This window comes from Lycorma delicatula, chromosome 10 (assembly GCF_047948215.1).
Source record: "Lycorma delicatula isolate Av1 chromosome 10, ASM4794821v1, whole genome shotgun sequence".
Taxonomy (NCBI): domain Eukaryota; kingdom Metazoa; phylum Arthropoda; class Insecta; order Hemiptera; family Fulgoridae; genus Lycorma; species Lycorma delicatula.
This window is the reverse complement of record NC_134464.1, coordinates 106,586,286-106,605,715: the sequence shown is the minus strand read 5'-3', so window position 1 is coordinate 106,605,715 and position 19,430 is coordinate 106,586,286. Positions and strand designations below refer to the sequence as shown.

Here is a 19,430-nt window from a genome sequence, read left to right as displayed (position 1 = left end):
TTTTGCATTATAATTATTTCCTTCACAAATTAATATATTAAATGAATTTTGAATTTTAAAAACAAAAATTATAAATACAACATCTGATCGTCAAAAATAATGTCGACATTTTCCGTCATGTCAGTATGAAGCTCGACGTTATTTTTACCTTTTGACAATCAATTGTATTTATAATTTTTATTTTTAAAATTCGAAATTCATTTAGTATATTACTTGGTGAAGGAAATATTACAATGCATAACACATAAATGTTCCTGATGATGGATTAATATCCGAAAGCGCTCGGAAATAATTATATAATTAATTTATATCAATACCAACGGGCCATGATTAATAATAAAATTAATTTAAATGTAACCAAATATTGTGTTTTACGTTGGATATCTTAAAAACGACTGCATTTACAGTTCTGAGACCCATTTATCCTATTTAGCAGCTCAGATTAATAAGAAACCACCAACTTTACTCCTTAATTTGATTCTCATGAATTACAGTAGGGGTTCTTTTCAGTAGAAGAGCTGAAACCCGAATGAAATTTTTCGCTAGCCGTAACTAGAAAACAAAGGGTCTCCAGACAAATGTTTATAATGTTTTTCATTATTTTCAACAGTAGAACATTTGACAGTTTCTCCGTTTCTTCGTGGGACACTGTATTTAGTATGTTCATGTTAAATTACAAGGGTTATTTTTTTTTTCAAGGTCCGATCGTTCACGAAATTAAAACCACAATGAAAATAAAAAAAAATTTATTTGCAACAAGTACTTACATAGTTACGCTATTTTTGTACATAGTCGCCACTCCGATTTAGACATTTGTGGTAGCGTGGTACCAACTTTCCAATACCCTCGTCATAGAACGGAGCCGCCTGTGTTTTCAGCCATGTTTCTACGCTGGCCAGCAGCTCGATGTCTGTGCCAAAATGTTGTCCTCCTAGCCAGCGTTTCATGTGAGCAAAGAGGTGAAAATCGGATTGAGCCAAGTCCGGGCTGTATAGTGGGTGATCAAACACTTTCCAACGAAAACGCTGCAGGAGCTTCTTTGTTACAGCTGCTTCCCTCGCTTCCTTCCCTGACAGCTTGCATCATGAACATCTGTACGTCCTGCTTTAAAGTTCCTGCACCATTGTTGTACTTTGCTGTCACTCACTGAAGTTTCGCCGTACACATTACTTATTCGTCGATGAATTTCAGCTGCATTACACCCTTCAGCCTGAAGAAATCGAATTAACGCACGCACTTCACACTTGGCGGGAGATGCTATTGTTGTAGACATGTTTACGTGCTAGCTGCGTGTTCAGAACTAAACGAAGTGACGCGGCGTGATTGAAGGCCATACTAGAGACGCTGCGCAACACATATGCGCAAAGGTTCATCCGATTTTGCGCGGGGTTTTTAGTTCGCGACCGATCCAAACTTGAAAAAAAATAACCCTCGTACATTTAAATAAATTTAAATTTAATTAATTAAAATCGACATTTTTATCAATCAACTTTATCAATTATTTTTACTTCCTTGTACGAAGTAAAGGAAGTATTGCGATCGCGAAAAATTTCGGTTTGGAAATTTCAACTGAAATATCCATTTTGACCATCCGTGAAACCACATTAAATAGTTTCGGCGTGACATCTGTACGTATGTATATATCTACGTATGTATCTCGCTTAACTGAAAAACGATTATTCGTAGGATGTTGAAATTTTGGATTTAGGACTGTTGTAACATCTAGTTGTCCACGTTCCCATTTGATTACAATCGACTGAACCAAAATTGTTCAAAAAAGCCCAATATCAAAAAAAATTTGAATTTTGAGTTTTTTCTTAACTACAGTCCTCACTGAGAGCTTTTCAACGATAAGTGGTACTTATTTGGATATATGGATTCGAATCAGACTTCATCTTCTTTTTTCAACTTTTTTTTTAATTTAAATATATTGATTTGTTAATAATTATTAAACTTTCATTGAAAAAAAATTACGATGAATAATAATTCAATAAAAACATAAAATAAAAAAAATGTTTTTAATGAAATAAAATTTTATGTACTTTTAATTTAAAAAAATGTGTAAATGCAATTTAATAGGCGTACACGGAAGTCATGTGTTGTCCGCATCAAATTTTTTATTGTCTTATAAAATTAATCATGTATTCTACGATGTTACTTTTATCAAGGTTTTATTGCAATTTCCCTTGATCCGTTCTAGCAAATACTGGAACAGTTTTTTTTCATATATGAAAAATCTATCTACACATTTATGATATGAATTGTATAATTAATATGATGTTTCCACCGTAAAAAAAAGATTTATTTACTTAAGTATATATGTATGTATGTATAAATTATATTTAATGTAACTTACAAACACTAATATATAATGTGTTTAGAAAGAACCTTGTTGCTAGATTTATTGCAACAGAGTATATGTGTGTGTGTGTGTGTGTGTGTGTTTTAAATAAATTACAGAAAAATGTGTAATTATATAAGAAATTTGTCATTTATATTAATTTTTTACCACAGAAAAAAAGAAAGAAAAGAAACGAGGACCTTGATATTGCCGTTTTTAAAACTATGAATCTACCTACGTTATTAACATTACTTTCCTTTCTCTTATACGTATTCTTAAAATAGTTCCTCTGGCTGTGTGCGCGCGCGTGTGTTTATAAAATCATTGAAATACTGGTATTATTTCTTTAAAAAAATGTTATTATTATTTAAGAAAGGTGTTACAACTTTACACATACACAAACGCGCGCAATATTGATCGATGATAACCTTGATATCTGCATCTGTCCTTATTAAAAAAAACAATTTAAAAATATTTTATGCATTCGTTATAATATCATTACCATATTAATTTTACATCCTTCAAAATATCCGCACGTGGCTGCATTTAAAGGATATGCATTGATATAATGTATATGCAGTTTTTTTTGTCATGGTCACCGACACAGAACGCTTACAGATCATAGATAACTCATGTCTCATCGATTTTTTACATAACCTGCTATATATTTTATCAATTACAGTATAGGCGAGTCTTAGTTTTTTATATTTATTAAACTGTTCCAGTTTTAAAATTATTTAAAATAATTATGTCAAGTGGATTTTAAAATTAAAAAAAAAATAATAATAACAATAACAATAAATTGGCAAGAGAACAAAATACATAAATACCTAATCAATTTGTTTTTTTTTTTTTAATTTTAAAATAAATTTTAGAAACCGGCATAGAAATTTTTTATCACTTGTTTTCTATTTGATGCTGAACTTTAAAATTAAAATTTGAAGAATAGAAAAATATTACTTTTTTACTATTAACGTTAGAAATTTTTAAAAAACTTTATTTTTAATTCTTGATTTTATTTTATTACTATTATAGTATAATTGAAGAGCGAGCAGGTTACAATTTTGTATATAGTATAATATTTTTTCAAATTTAAAAAAAAATTTAAACATACAAATATATAGCCTATTACAATCCGGGTAACGTAAGGATTCAAATGCGGGGTCATTCTTCTAAATCGGTTCAGTTATTGAGCTGCTACGGCGGAACAAACGTATATAAATACACCCTAAATACGTTACACTCCTTTTTTAGACAGTCGTGTAAAAATAGAAATCAATTATTTCTACATTAAATAAATCCTGATTCCTAAAGTGCTGCTATTGCATTATAAAAGGAATTACTTGTCAACTATTTCGCTGGAAGAAATAAAAAAAAAACCTTGATGGAAAAGCATCACAAAATATAAAAATAAAATAATAAATTTAAAAAAATTATGCGACTCCATATCAATGCATATATATATGTATATTATACAGTTTATATGTATATAAATATACGAGTATATATATATATATATATATATATATATATATATATATATAATTACTATTAATTTTTTTATGAGACAACGGATTTAACGGCTATGGTCATTAGTCCAAGTGTAAATTTGTAGCGTATGAAAAATGCCATGCCTAACCGGGTTCAATGCCGGGACCTCGGGTGAAATACAAGACGCTATCAATCCGCCACGGAGATTGGAATTATTACTATTACTATTAGTATTATTATTATTATTATTTTCTTGGTCCCGATCTATGGAAGCCGTTTATGACGGCTTGCTTATGCCGGAGATGCCTGAAGAATCGGCCTTGGTTGGGTACACTGACGACATTGCGCTACTTGTCGCAGACCGCGACGTGGAGCGCGTTCAATTCAGGCTCAGCGAGCCACGCACATAATCAGTGCCTGGCTGGATGACTATGGGTTGTCTCTAGCCCTCAGCAAAACGGAGATCGTGGTTCCAACGAAGAAGCGAAACGAAATCCTCCTCCCCATACGGGTCGGGAACGAGTTTGTCGAGACCAAGCCGGTCGCAAAGTACCTCGGTATGATGACTGACCGGAAACCCCAAAACTGAGCAGCTTCGGAGAGCCACCGACAAAGCTGCGAGAGCCATAACCGCTCTCAGCCGGCTCACGGTGAATATCGTCGGATCGAAGGCCAGCAGATAGCGACTGCTGATGTCCATCGGGCATTCTGTCCTGTAATAAGGTGAAAGTGTGGGCCCAGGCATTAAGATTCGAATAAAACCGGAAGCGGCTCGTGCAGGTGTAATGCATCACGGCCTTGCGAGTCGCTTCCGCGTATCGGACGGTTTCCGAGCCTGCCGTACTGGTGGTCGCCGGGGTCGTACCCATTGCTCTTTTAGCAAGGGAGCGCCAGGTAGCCTACAAGAGGTGACAGGCAGGCGAAGATCGTGAGACCATCACCAAGGAGGAACGAACTCACACGTTTTTCTCATGGCAAGAGACCTGGGACCACGAGACCAGAGATACGATTGACGCAAGGCTTATCCGTCTGGTCAGGCCGTGGACGGAGTGGCGGAATGGACAGATGGAGTATTACGTGACCCAGTTTTTAACGAGTCACGGGTACTTCCGCGCTTATCTTCATGTCATAGGGAAAGCGCTGTCCCCCGACTGCCTCTATTTCTTCTGTGTACAGGAAGATGCCGAGCACACCTTTTTGAAATGTGAGTGGTAGGCGGCAAATCGAGGGACACTAGAAACGGATCTCGGAGCCCCCACTACGTGGTTGCGATGATGCTCCGTGACCTGAGCGGCTGGAAGAGGGTGGCCCGATTCGTCGGCAGCATTCTCTGGACCAAGAAGGGTGACCTTAAGTGAAAATTAAGTGTCGGCCATCTCAGGCTAGGATAGGAGGTCTCGTCCTGAAGTAATATGTTAAATGGTTCTGCGTCGAGTCCTAGTAGAAAGGGGGATGGTTTTAATCGGTAATCTGTTGATGGTGATCGGATAATACCGTCATCCTTACCACGTAGGGGAAGACACCCGCCTAGTGACGTTCCAGTCGCCATCCCCCTCCCGTTCATTGACCTATTGGGCTTTAACGGGAGTCGTCTATCGCCCTCTGACTTTTTACATCTCATAGAAATAAGCCTGGCTTCGTTGGGATGCCACCGATGTAAATGCCTCGGTAGAAATTTGCATCGGTGATTTAATAACTCAGCTTATTGCCTTCACTGTAGGCCTCGTCCGGACATCTTGAATGTTCTACATCGTATCTCGCGGAAGCGGGAACCCCGCATCTAGTTCTACTTATTATGAGCCAATTTCGTGGATTTCTCGTAATTCGAGATAAAATAAACAACATACCACCAAACATGTTAATCGCAACAACGATATTTAGTCCTAGTTCCCTTAGTGAACTCAACTTAACTTTAATTAACCCCAGACTAGGATAATACCGTCAGTGGGAGCCTGACACTCCGGTGTAAATGCTTTCCACCTCCATCCCTACTCCAAAAAAAAAAAAATGTATTATTATTATTATTATTATTTTATGTTTAGCCAGATGATCGTATGGAAACTGTATTGATATTGTTACCAAAATAGAATAATACTAAAGACAGTTACGTCATGTAATCGAGGCTGTTTAAAAGAACCTTATGAAAGAGGTAGAAAGGAGCAGAGATATAATTAGCTATTTAAAGTTGGTTCAGGGGAGAATATCGAAGATAAATAGATACGTAATAGGTACGTATGTTTTATAGATTAAAATAAAAACATTCGACCGAATGAGGTAGACCATATTATTGAAGGTGTTAAAAACGGTAAGAATTGATTAGAAATATTGAAGATTAATAACAGTTAGGTAAGAAATTAATAAAGACGAGAAAGACTCGAATTAATAAAGAAGAAATTGGAAGACGAGGTAACAGAAGAGTAGGACAAGGTTGTAGCATGTCACAAGCTGTCCTTAATATTTATGCAGAAAAGCCTATACAAAAGGCATTGGAAAGAACAGAATGTATGAGAGGTGAAGGAGAAAAGGTTTACGCAATTAAATATACAGACATTAACGAGATAAATGAAGAATTACAAACGACGATGAAAAAAGTTACAATTGCAGGATACGAATTTGAAATTAAATTAATGTTGACAAAACGAAAATTATAGACCATGGATAAAGAAGATGGAGATTTGAAGATTTTGTTCTAGGAAAAGAAATTAGAACGAGTGAGATATGCTAAACATTTAGGGACCATAATTACTTCTAATAGAACCTGTACTGAGGACGTAAGAATCATAATTTACAATGAGAAAAAATATAGGATTTGAAAGGATTCAAGGATACAAGGATTGTTAAAAACAAGAAAAATATCATTTGAGTTAAGAGAAAGGTTCACAAAGTATATCATTTGGAATATGTTAATATGTATGGAGGTTATCATTACGAAGAAGGAAGAGAAATATCTTTGAAATATGGTTGTAGAAAAAATGGAGGAAAATGAAATGGAGAGAAAGAGTGAGAAATGAAGAGGTGCTAATGAGAATGGGTGTAGAAGTCTGTTGAAATATATTAGTAAAAGAAAGTGTCACGGAATGGACATACTGAAAATAGATTGTTTTCACAGGAAGAGCGGAAGAAAAAGGAATAGTATGTAATCGGACATGATAAGAGAATGACGTTATATTTAGCTAAAGGAGGTATAGGACAAGGAAGACCAGAGTCCAGGGTGGAGGTCCCTCTAGGGGAACTTCCCGTTAGAAGTAAGGCATTAGAAAAGACCCAGTCCTGGCCGACCGGGTGGTACCCCGTGCTGGGAACGGTAAAGTCGGGTCCAGCATGGTCACTCGGGTGGTTGAAGAGAGGCAAAGGCACCCTTGGGATTGAGTCGTGCTTCCCCGGTCTAGGTCCAGTCCCAAGGGGAAGGGGATGAAAAAAAAGGAATACGACAAAGAATCATGGAGAACCAAAATTGTAAAGAAAAAAGCTGAAAACACAGTTGTAAGACTTTCACATTACGCGGCTATTTATGGATAAAAATAAATAAATATATAAATATAAATTTATTATAATAAATGAATGACATATTTAAAAAATCCCACGTTATAATTACAAGATAATAATATTACCTTGAGGTTAAAACCGCAAATTTCAAATATGGTACTGCTAAAAAAGCTTTGCTCCAGTAATCTATTAAGAAATTCCATAAAGTAGGTGGTTCAGATTTATGTTGTAGTCATGTGAAAGACTTTACATAAACCAAGAAGTATTTCTTTAGAAATACATTGTTAAAATAATAATTCTTTACAACAGATTCAATAATTCCATGAGTGGAATCTAGTCAGTTCTCAATGACAACCCACCGGGTTGGTCTAGAGGTGAACGCGTCTTCCCAAATCAGCTGATTTGGAAGTCGAGAGTTCCAGCGTTCAAGTCGTAGTAAAGTCAGTTAGTTTTACACGGATTTCAATATTAGATCGTGGATTCCGGTTTTCTTTGGTGGTTGGGTTTCAATTAATCAGACATCCCAGAAATGGTCGATCTCAGACTGTACAAGACTATACTTCACTTACACTCATACATATCATCCTCATTCATCCTTTGAAGTAATACCTGACGGTGATTGCTGGAGGTTAAACAGGAAAGAAAAAGAAAAAAATAACCTGCTCTGAGGTGATACCTATGTAATGTAAAAAAAAACTGCATCATAATCGGCTCAGCCGTTTTAGAGAAACACACCTACTGTAGCGCTCCCTGGTTGACTATAACCGTAAAACATGTAGAACCTGCTCTGAAAAGATACCTATGTAATCCAATAAACCGCATCGAAATCGGTCCAGTAGCTTTTGAGGAAAATATTAACAGACATACACAATCTTTTACCCCAAGTACATATAAAAAATCCGTTTCCGTTCCGTCATGGGTAATAAAAAGGATATCGTTTAATTAAACGATATCTTCTAAGCAATTTATTTAAAATTTTATTAAAGAGGAATTTTTATATAAATAATCTTGTTAAAGAAGTATACACACACACACACACACACACACATACACACACACGCGCGTACGCGCACACACACATGAGTATATCAAAATATTTAGATCAACGGCCTGCTTACACTATTAATATCTAGCCCAAAGTAGTTATCAGAAATAACAATTTTATAAAGATGCAAGGATTTTAATAAAATTGTTTAAGACGGTTTTTACCATCTACTTTGAAAGTATAATACACTGTAACATTTCGTGACCTTTTTTCCACTAAAATAGTTTCGACTAAATGAAATACAGACCTTCCATGCTACTAAACAATATTCATTATATACTGTTAACAGTTCATTTTATACTTTACTTCTGTACTTTAGATAAGAATCACTCAAAAACAAATTTACATAGCACATTCATTAAACTCTATTATGTGTGCTGAACGTGTAAGTACCAAGTATTGATCTTGTAGTTACTGAATATAATTGACAGTTTCCGTTCTATGTCCTTTGACTTAAGTATACAACAAACATGCACTTTCTGATGCGTAATAAATTTTAATTAACCGAACCCATCAGCTTTGAACCTAATAAGTGCAATAACAACAAAATATTTAAAGATTTTTCGATTAGGGCTTTTACGGAAGATTTAAAAAAATGATAAATTAGTTAAATTTCATTTTATTTATGTTCCAGATGGTTAAATTTCATCTTAGTTACATATGTTTGTTTATCTTCTATTACCAAATAAGAAGCTTTGCGGATGGAAATACTTACAAGAATTAAAAGAGTGGAGATTTAAAAAATAAAAATTGTGTTTTAAAATTTTTTTTTTAAATCAGCTGTTCTATAAGAAAGTAAATTAGAAAAAGTCCAATTAAAATTATATTTATTAATTTAAAGAAAAGGATTTAATAAAACAATCAAAAAGTTTAATTTTTCTCACATTTCATTTTAAATAATACCTTTAAAATAAATTTAAAAAAAAATAAATAAATTACACGAAAGACTTTTTTACATATATTCTTTTCGAAATTATAATGCAATTTCTTCCTGAGTGGTACTGCAAATCGTGCTGGTGTAAATATTACTCGTCCTAAAGTAAATCGATATCTATTTGGTATGTGGTAAAATAGCACACTTCATTTTTCATGTGTTTATTAGTTTCGTTGTGGCTAAACCAACAAGCAAAAGTTGTTAAACACGTAAATCTAAAAAAAATGTATATATTTTTAAATATCTTGAAAAAATATTTAGTTTCTAAGAAGTGATTTACAAAGGTGGATTTTAAGGTGTGTGTGTGTATCACACTGCGATTTCTTTTTTGTGACTATTCAATCATCTTGCCGACAAAATATTAAACTCAACTAAAAAAAAAAAATCTGACGATACAATTGTAGGGCTTACCCGTTAAGCGGCTTTTTTCTGATGCACGTATCATACAACTTATGATACACATACACAATTTAAAATATTTATCATTTTATTTAAATATATTTTTTGTTTATTTAATTCAATGATTACAAGCTAAAGCGCGCGTACATACCGTATTTCATGGCGCGAGTGTCGTGGTACTTGCGCCACAGTTTAAATACTTTTTACATTTTAAATATTATTTATTTATTTAATACTACCAGTCACCTGTGACGTCACAACATAGCGGACGACTACAGCAGCTGTACTTCTCCTTGCAGCTGTGCTACAATAGCCCTCCTTGTGATGAAAGGGCGTATTATTGACTCAATATACCCACTTAGCCACTAGTTGATTTAGACCATCTTTCGAGGTGGGGTGCGATTTAAAAAAAAAAAAAAATTGCAAATACAATTTTTCATTGTTAAAAAAAGTGCCTAAGAAAAATAACACCTTAATTAGGTGAAATCTTGAGGTACTGAGTGTGACCTTTCTTTACAGCCTCACCCCTTTGATGAATAAGTTGAAAATTTAATGACATCAATGCCCCATATATAGTAGACCAAGGTATACGTAGATAATCTGACCAAGTTTCGTCAAAATCGGTACAGTTGTTCTAAAGATATAAGGTAATTTAGAGTGCGATACCGGACATACATACGTAAATTCGAACAGCCGGAAAATTTCCATTCGGTTTTTTGGTTCCTTAGGTATTAAAACGTGAAGTCCGGTGAAAACCGCATATGCCCAAACAGGATCGATTACGACACTTTCCCTTCTAGATCTATAGCTCTGCTATAGAGCTGTACGGGAAAGTAAATTTTGTCATTACGTTACCGAAATGCCTATTTTGATACATATACATGTGATTTTATACATAACCTATTTGAATAATATGTGAATAGAACTAAATGACAGGATATAAGGGTCAGAACATAGAATGTATTACATAACAGCTAAATTCTATTGAATTAAATATTGTCAATTTATAATAAAAGTTCTGTTTTAAATGTATAAATTAAAAAAAATAAAAATACATTTTTAAAACCTTCTGTTCTATTGCTCACCAATTATTATTGAAATTTAATAAAACTGTACTAATTGATTTCTATTTATCCGTTCTATTTAAGTTAAAATAAATAGCTACGTGTGTCCGGGGTCACGGCCGATCGATTTTTTTACATTAACAACTTTTAACGTTATATTTTAAATTATTTTTTTCGGAGACTATGCACAATTCTTTTTTAATAAATGTGCATAAGATAAAGTAATCATAAAATACAAAATTTACATACTTTTTTTTAGAAAATAAATAAAATACATAATAAACGACAACCGTGAACTCGAAATACCCGGTTAGCTGGATGGAAATACTGACCTCCTTATTCCGTTTAATTTGATTAATATTCCACAATTGAAAAAATCAGTAAAAAAAAAAAAAAAAATCAATAACATGTTATTTTGAATGAAACAGGTTCTTCACACAAATGGTAGTTAACATCTTACATCTCTTCTGTTTTCTTTTCTCCTGTTTAATTTATCTAAAAATAAATTAATATCATTGCCATCTGATGGAATGGTAAAATTCTGAATATAAATTTTATTGACATGTACGTAATATTTTTCTACGATATATAATTTTAAAATAAATTGCATAAAAGTAAAATCAAAAGTACTTATATGGACCGTATATCAGTATAAATACCGTATATTATGCTAAAAATACCGTATTAGACTTAATTTACAGAAACGTTCTGACATATATATTTATACAATTAAAAAAAGTCATTGATTTATATGGATTATTATTTATTTCATCAATTTATTTTTACCAAGACAATACAAAGATAAATAACCGATACATAATAATCAGTTGACAACTGATTATCATATATTCTGTATCTCATTTCTACTTTTTGTTAATTTAATTTATTTTAATAAGATGAAAACCGTAATCGTTATTTAATAAACAGATAGAAAAAAATTTAAATAATTAGCAATTTACAAATATATATTCTATATTTAAAGTATAAATTGATTTAATTTTTACAAAAACGCATGATTGCATTGATCTGTAGACAAAACAGACTTTCAACTGTTAATTTAATTTAATAAAGTTATGAAACTTATGAAAGATTCGTAAATTGATATATTATAGCTTGTCAATAGATATGACAGCAATAATTTTAATTGCATACTAGATAATCTAAATAAATGGATAATCGATTTGAACTTCCCGTAACTCTAGGTTACCAACTTAATCCCCCGAGCTGGTCTGGTGGTTCCGAAGGCTAAACAGAAAAAAGGAAAAGGTAACCAAGCTATCTCTTTAACTTCAATTATATCTAATTATTAAAATAAAATCCAAAAATATAAAATAATCAATTCGTCCGAAAATGATTAATAGGACAAAGTAACATATTTAAATTTTTTTTCAATAAGATAGAAAAATCTGAAAATCTAAACTAGATGCTAAGTAACCATTGGCTGGATATCTCAAGTGACATTTCCTACCTTATTTAATCTGGTAAAATGGTACAATTTTATTAAGAATTATTTGATACAAATTATATAATTTACGTCATAAATTGAGAGGGTATCACGAGTTTGACCGTTAAAACTTAGTATTAATGGAAGATCAGTATTCTTTATAATTAAATTAATCATTTAAGATTCATTTAATTAGATTTACCTAGGTTAACCTGGCCGATGTCGTACCGATATTCGTCATGTAAAGGATCGCGTACGGTGGAAAGGACCGAACCTCATAAACGGTGTTATAAATCGATTATAATTGCGTTTTTTTCTTTGTAATATTATTTACTTTTTTATCAGATGATTTTTTTATGTTTTCTTTATTATAATTATGGAAACTTCTTTTTTTAATAATATTATACAATTATACAAATAATCAAATATTTCAAAAACGTATAACACGTATTACAATACATTTATATACCGTATAATACGGTACATTAACATTCAATAAAACAATATATTACAAACAATTAGCTTAGTAATTAGAGAAGAAATTAAAATATTACTAAAAATAATCTAAATAATATAAATTGGAAAAAAACAGTTTTACCTACTCCACCTCGGGATTTTCGTTTTCATTTTTAGAACATCCAGTACACGAAAATACTGTGCGTTTCCGGCAAATGTAAACAGGACAATGAACAAGGTAGTTTTAGTTTTTCTGTTTTATGAAATACTACGGAAAGCGCTTCTTCCAATACTATTACTCCGATCACCATTTTCGGCTGTTTGACTTACTAATTGAGGTTTCTTTCCAAGAACATCCTGAAGCCTCAATCGAATTCCCAGAGGAATGTTCGGTATTTCTATAAGCCTTTCTAGAAATTTTCTACACAATTCCTTTAAAAGTGTTTTTAGAAATTGTTGGCGGTTTTTATGGCGATTTTATTCCTTAGAATTATGTAACGCGATTTATGTTCCTGCGATGTTGAGCATGGAGAAAAACAGCGTCAAACTCGATCTGTTGCGGAAAAGCAACTTCTGACTTGTTAGCGACCCTAGATCCAACATCAATATTGTCCGTGCAGTTTATGTAGATAAAACGAGGGCAACCTTGTTTTTCTTTGGAACATACGACAATAAAAGGGCGTTATCTCTGAATCCAAAAATACTGCTCCTTACAGGTTTATTCTTCGTTTCCACTGAAACGGTATATTTCTCTGAAGTTTTTCCTCATAGTACCTACTAATTTCAAATTGTGGTTTTTTTTAGTAGGCTGAATGCAAGGGACACATATATATACCAATTGTCTGTTGTTGATCGCATAAGGGCTTTTATCTTTGCAAAATGGTCCTTCAGATTATTGTCCGGCGTATACCTCTATATTATTCGTATAAAACATTCTGGAGTCAGTCAGCGCGAAGATTTTTATACCGTTCTTTGCTGGCTTGTTTGCTATGAACTTGTGGAATTCACACCTGTCACGTAAAGATTTAAGACTTTCATCGATTGTTAAACATTCGCTAGTTGAATAATTTGACTTACAACGGTGAATAAAGTCTTCAAAGAATTACCGAATCGGCACCAGATGGCCCATCGCTTTTCTTTCTACCCTTTTCCTTATATCGTCAAAATGAAAACCTCACAGAAGGAACCTGAATTTCCGTAGGTTCATAGTCATCCTGAAAGCTTCTACTCCGGAAGCCCATAAGTCTTCTAAACTGATATGTAACGTTTTCAAGACTCCGGCCAGAGAAGGAAGACCAATTACAGATTTGATTTCAGGTCGATTCGTCGTAAGTGCATTATGTTGCCCTAGAATTATTTTCCCTTGCATTTTCAATCCTAATATTGGTGAACTCTATAATGTTGTCTAGTATTTCGTCAGGGTAAAAGTACATCCAAGTTTCCAACGGCGTTTTTGCATGCTGTATATCTTTTAGTTGCTACTGGCAACGAATAATGAACAATGCCAATAATGATTATATTGTCAATAGTAAAGGTATTCCAGCTTTGGGTACGCCCCCGTTTAGCAGTAGGAATTACTTGCACATTCAATTTGGTATTGTCCCGACCAAGGTAATAAGGCCCGTCATCCGGTCGATTTGATTCATAATTTCCTTTGTCTTTGCCTTCGGATTCAGCAGATTCTTTGATATCTTTAACGTGGTCGCTGATATCCAAATGATATTCCTCGTCGTCATGTTCTTCATTAGGGGTTATTTCGTTTTCTTCATCCATTTCGTCATAAAAAAGCCGTCTCCTGACACTCTTTTACTGCTCTTGAAGTAAAGCATTCCGCTCGTCTTCCTTTTCTAAACTCTCAAACATTCTTAGAATTCTTTTTTCATCTTGAGAATCCGATCTTCGTGATATTTTTCTGTAAAAATAAAAACTATTGTTATGGAAAATATGTTTCACAATCAATAATAATGGCTACTGTGAAAAATGTTGAGAAAACGATAGATAGTAATATATTTCCTACATAAATACTAATGGCACGTTAAAAGTTCAAAAAATAAACATGTTTTAATAGGAATACTAAGCGATTATAAAATAAATATTTACTAAAAAAGTATAATAATATACATGTATTACTTGCCTAAGAATAAGTCATCGATGACGAATACAAGTTGAGTGCGCTGGACAAAATATATAACGTAACAAGTCGCGCACGGTGTATACGATCGAAGTTGAACACCCATAGAACTGAACGCAGGCCTGTAAGAGACTGACGGCGTAATGAGTAGCGAAAATATATGCAATCCCCCGTCAACATTCCAAAGAATGATAACAGAGTAACATCACCATGAGACATGACTACGATAAATGCTAACAGTATGTATTACAATAAGGTCCTTTCCCCGAAAGCGACCTATCTCGGGTTAAGAAATCTCGTATAATTGTACAATCTTAAATAATTTATTCTTTTATAGAATTAAGAGAGTTTTGTTGGAGAGAGGGACTGGTAACACTGATACAAACTGTTCTAAAGGATTAATATTGAATAAGAGGAATTTAACCGTGTTGTTTTCAGTTAGCTTGTACAGTGAAGAATAAAAATTATTGCGTTTGTATGTAAGTTCGTCATGATTCTGCTAAGTTACGTCCCGTGTAACGGTGCCGATTCACAACGCGGCCATATCTATATACAACGCTATAATCATTGCTCATATATTAGTCATCGTATAATTAGTCATATAGCAGTCATGTAATAAAACGTTTATTTTTATAATGTAACTAGCAGACCCGGCAACGCTTCGCTATTGCTGCTATATATATGTGTATATATATATATATATATATATATATATATATATATAGAGAGAGAGAGAGAGAGGGGAGAGAGACAGTTTAAATGAACACAATTGAAAATTTGATAAAAAAATTAAAAAACTGAACTTTACAAATTTTACCTTTCACTTATTCTCCTTCCCCTTTTCCCTTTCCAACTTCTCCCTTTCACCCTTCTCCCACATCCCTCTACCCGTTTCCTTTTTATCCTTTTTATCCTTTCCCGTTTTTCCCTTTTCTCTTTCCACCTTTTCCCCGTTTTCCATTTCCCCGCGCGTAAATCGGTTCATTAGTTTTTTGGTCTTTAGCGGACACACATACAAACATGCCTTTTATATATATATATATATATATATATATAATAAAAAAGTCTTTGTATATTTGTTTGTTTGTTTCGTAAATATTTCGACACCGGCCCCACCTAGTGGGTATAGTTTTTTGCAAAAATATTTTTTTTTCACGTAACTAATATTCATTCTCTGAATATGAACCAAATCGGATCATAAATATAATTTTTCAAAATATCTCAACCCCAGCGCCATCTAGCGGGTTCATTTTTTGCAGAAATAATTCTTTCCATGTAAGTAACATGTATTCTAATATGAGGCAAATCGGACCGTAAATACAATTTTTCGAAATATCTCGACGCCAGCGCCACCTAGCGGGCCGAAACTAATTCAGAAACCTTCCCTGGTATGCGTCCAACCATTCCCCAAGTTTCATCGCTATCGGATGAACGGTTTAGGAAGGCATAAGGGAAATACAGACAGATAAACATTCATTTTTATATATAAAGATGTCTTCTCAGTTCTATTAAAACCACTTGATCTTTTTGTATGATCACTCTTTCATTCACGTTTCAATTTTTGTGCTTCTGTTATTTATTTATTTATTCTAATGTTATATAAGGTTAATATAATGGAATCTTTTAAGTTTATTGAAACGTGTGAGTGTAGTGTATGCTAGATTTGTATTTGTACGACTTGAGTTATAGCATTACTTTGACACGATTTCTGACACCGATTCAGTTGATAATAGAGCACAATTATCGATATCCCATCGCAAAAAAGGCCACAAAAAAGCCCTTAGTTCAAAATAAGTGATTTTTGAAGAGGATGAACTTAAGATCCAGTTATTACAAAAGTTTTCGGATATAAAAAGTAATTTAAATGTGTATAAAATTGACAAGTTAGCAAGCTCCAGTGGTAAAACCATGCTTCGATTATCTCCCTACCATTATGAACTAAACACATTGAGTTAATTTGGGAACAGATCACAAGTTACATAGCGTCAGAGAATACTACTTTTAAAATATCTGATGTTAAAACTTACTGCTTAAAAACTATCGATAAAATGGGCCAGTATGAATTGAAAAACTGTATAAAGCATGTAACGGATTCTGTTTAACTGAATTATTGGAAACTGGATAATGTAATAGAAAACAAAATCGGGCCTCTCACTGTATCTCTCAATACTGACAGCATTATGGATTTCTCGCAATCAGATGACGAAAACTGAATTTATTTGTTTATTATTATAGAAATTTAATCTAAAATATTAGTGAAATTTTATTGTTAGTGGACAACTAACAATTTCATAACTCTTAAACTACGTAACAATAAACAATTTTAATAAATAAAATACTCATGGGTTATCAGATGTGCCAAACTAGGTAAGAAATATTAATCATTTAACACGTCTTAAATTTATTTAAATTTAAAATATATGTATAATTTTTGTAAAATATAATAGCGCGTGGCTACTGAATATTAACGTCGCGTGGTTTCTTTTATACGCATAAGGATTTACAGGAAGTGTTGGTGAATCGACCGCCTGAACACTCGTACGCGAAGTCTGTTTACTTGAACTCTATAAACTAACTGAATCATAGTTAGAATAGAAAAAACAAAAGTTATGCAGCACATAACTGTAATAGATTATGTTAACCAATAAAAATGAAGGATATTTTAATGATTGTATTTTAAGTACGATATAATCGAATAGACCAATCGTGGGTACAGGGCCCTAACTATCATTTCAGATTTTGAATCCCTTTAAACTACTAAAACACAATAAATTTGAAAATAAACTATTTTTTTTTTAAACAAAAACAAATGAAATTCTATAATTTAAAAAAAATATATTTATTTTAAGATAAATTTTAACAGAAATATAAAAGTTGAGAGAAAAATTCATGTTAAGTCTTCTTGTTTAAATATACCACTATTTCTAACAGACAGTTCTAGGCTGCAGTTCAAGTAGTATATTTAATTTAAACAATAGGTTATGTTATTTATCCCGTTGAATACAAAGTTGATGTTTAATGATAATTTATTTCACACACGTAGCGCGTTTGTAAAAATATTAACTTCTTGTAATACCTTGATTTCTTCTTGAACCGGTTGTTTACATAATGCTAGAGTAAACATATTAAAAACGCATTTAAATTTTTTATTAAATTAGTTTTAAAATGTTCATTTTTATTTATTTATTTTTTCTTTTACTAGGTTAAATAAGGAAATTTTCGAAGATAATTCTTATTAATTAAAAAAATAAATACAAAATAGAAAAAAGATTTGGTGAGTAACTTCTGTTTGAAGAGAAAAATAGTAGTGTTTTGTATTAAAAAATAAAAAACAAGGACCTTAAAATGTGAAGAATTAAATTAATATATCCTGTTAATTTTCTGGATGCATTTTACGTTTGGTTTTATAAACATTTTATATAAAAAGTTTAACAATTAATTATCTGAAAGTTTAACAGTTAACATTTAATTTTAATATTAATATTTTGTTATTGATTTTTTTTTTTGTAGAATTTAGTTTGCAATTAATATTTCGTAAAAGATATTGGTCAGTCAATCCAAAAACTGGTTGTAACTGGTTAGATCAACTTACTGAAAGAAGTTAATCCAATTGTTTTATTTTGAGGTTTGTCAGTTATTAATCTTAGTTGTATTAATTAATTTTTATTTGTTTTCCTCTTTTTCTTTAATTTTGTATATTTTAAAAAACTGTTTTAAAATACTTTTTTTTTTCAAAAATACATAAACTTTGAATTAAGATTAATCATTTCTTTAATAAATGTTTCAACTTACTATTTAGAAAAAGATTATGAAATAAAACAAAATTTATTAAAGTACACAGCGTTAATCTTTCTACACAAAAAATGACTGATTATATCTTATGATTAATTAATAAATTAAAAAATGAGGTTTTTTTAATTTATTACGTTTTATAACAAAAAAATTAGTGAAGTGTTTATCTTTCTTTATTTAACTTCATTACATTCCAGCACGATAATAGAAAAAAATTAATACTGGAAGAGTTTGCATGTTTTGCCTGGTTATTAATAAAAAAAATTAAGTTAAGAGCCAAAACACAAAAAAAGAGAATATTTATTCTTTAAAGGTGAGGAAAAATGTTAAGAATAGTTTTCTAAAAATCTATATACATAAAAATATTAAGTTCGTTAATGTACGGCTTCAAAAACTCAAAATGTTCTGCACCGATTGAGCTCAAATTTTAGCACGATATATAACCCGCATCAAAGATTGTTTTCATCTATTTTTAATAAATCTATCTATCTATTTTTAATTTGTACATTTTTAATTTGGAAATGTAAACAAAGGAAAACCAATCAGATTAATGCAAGATGGCCGCTGTCAAACACAACGACCAAATTTCTTTGAATTATATTTAACAGCTAAAACATAAATTTTATTTAAAAAAAAAACACGATAAAAAAAAATGTAGCACGATATATAACCCGCATCAAAGAATGTTTTCATCTATTTTTAATAAATCTATCTATCTATTTTTAATTTGTACAGTTTTTTTAATAAATAAGAGGCTAATAAATCAGATGGAAATGTAAACAAAGGAAAACCAATCAGATCAATGCAAGATGGCCGCTGTCAAACACAACGACCAATCACAAAGAGC

General features: G+C 32.1%; 1 protein-coding gene across 5 annotated transcripts in view; it reads left to right on the top strand.

Annotated features, from left to right (window-relative positions):
• LOC142330985 (arylalkylamine N-acetyltransferase 1-like) overlaps positions 1–19,430 on the top strand; it is a 535,412-nt gene that overhangs the window by 147,744 nt on the left and 368,238 nt on the right. Inside the window, exon 2 of one of the 5 annotated variants that reach the window (XM_075376490.1) lies at positions 17,994–18,065. The exons of the other annotated variants lie outside the window; for them this stretch is intronic. The gene's annotated coding sequence lies outside the window, so the exon portion shown is untranslated. The remainder of the gene's footprint in view (positions 1–17,993; positions 18,066–19,430) is intronic. 5 annotated transcript variants of the gene reach the window in all.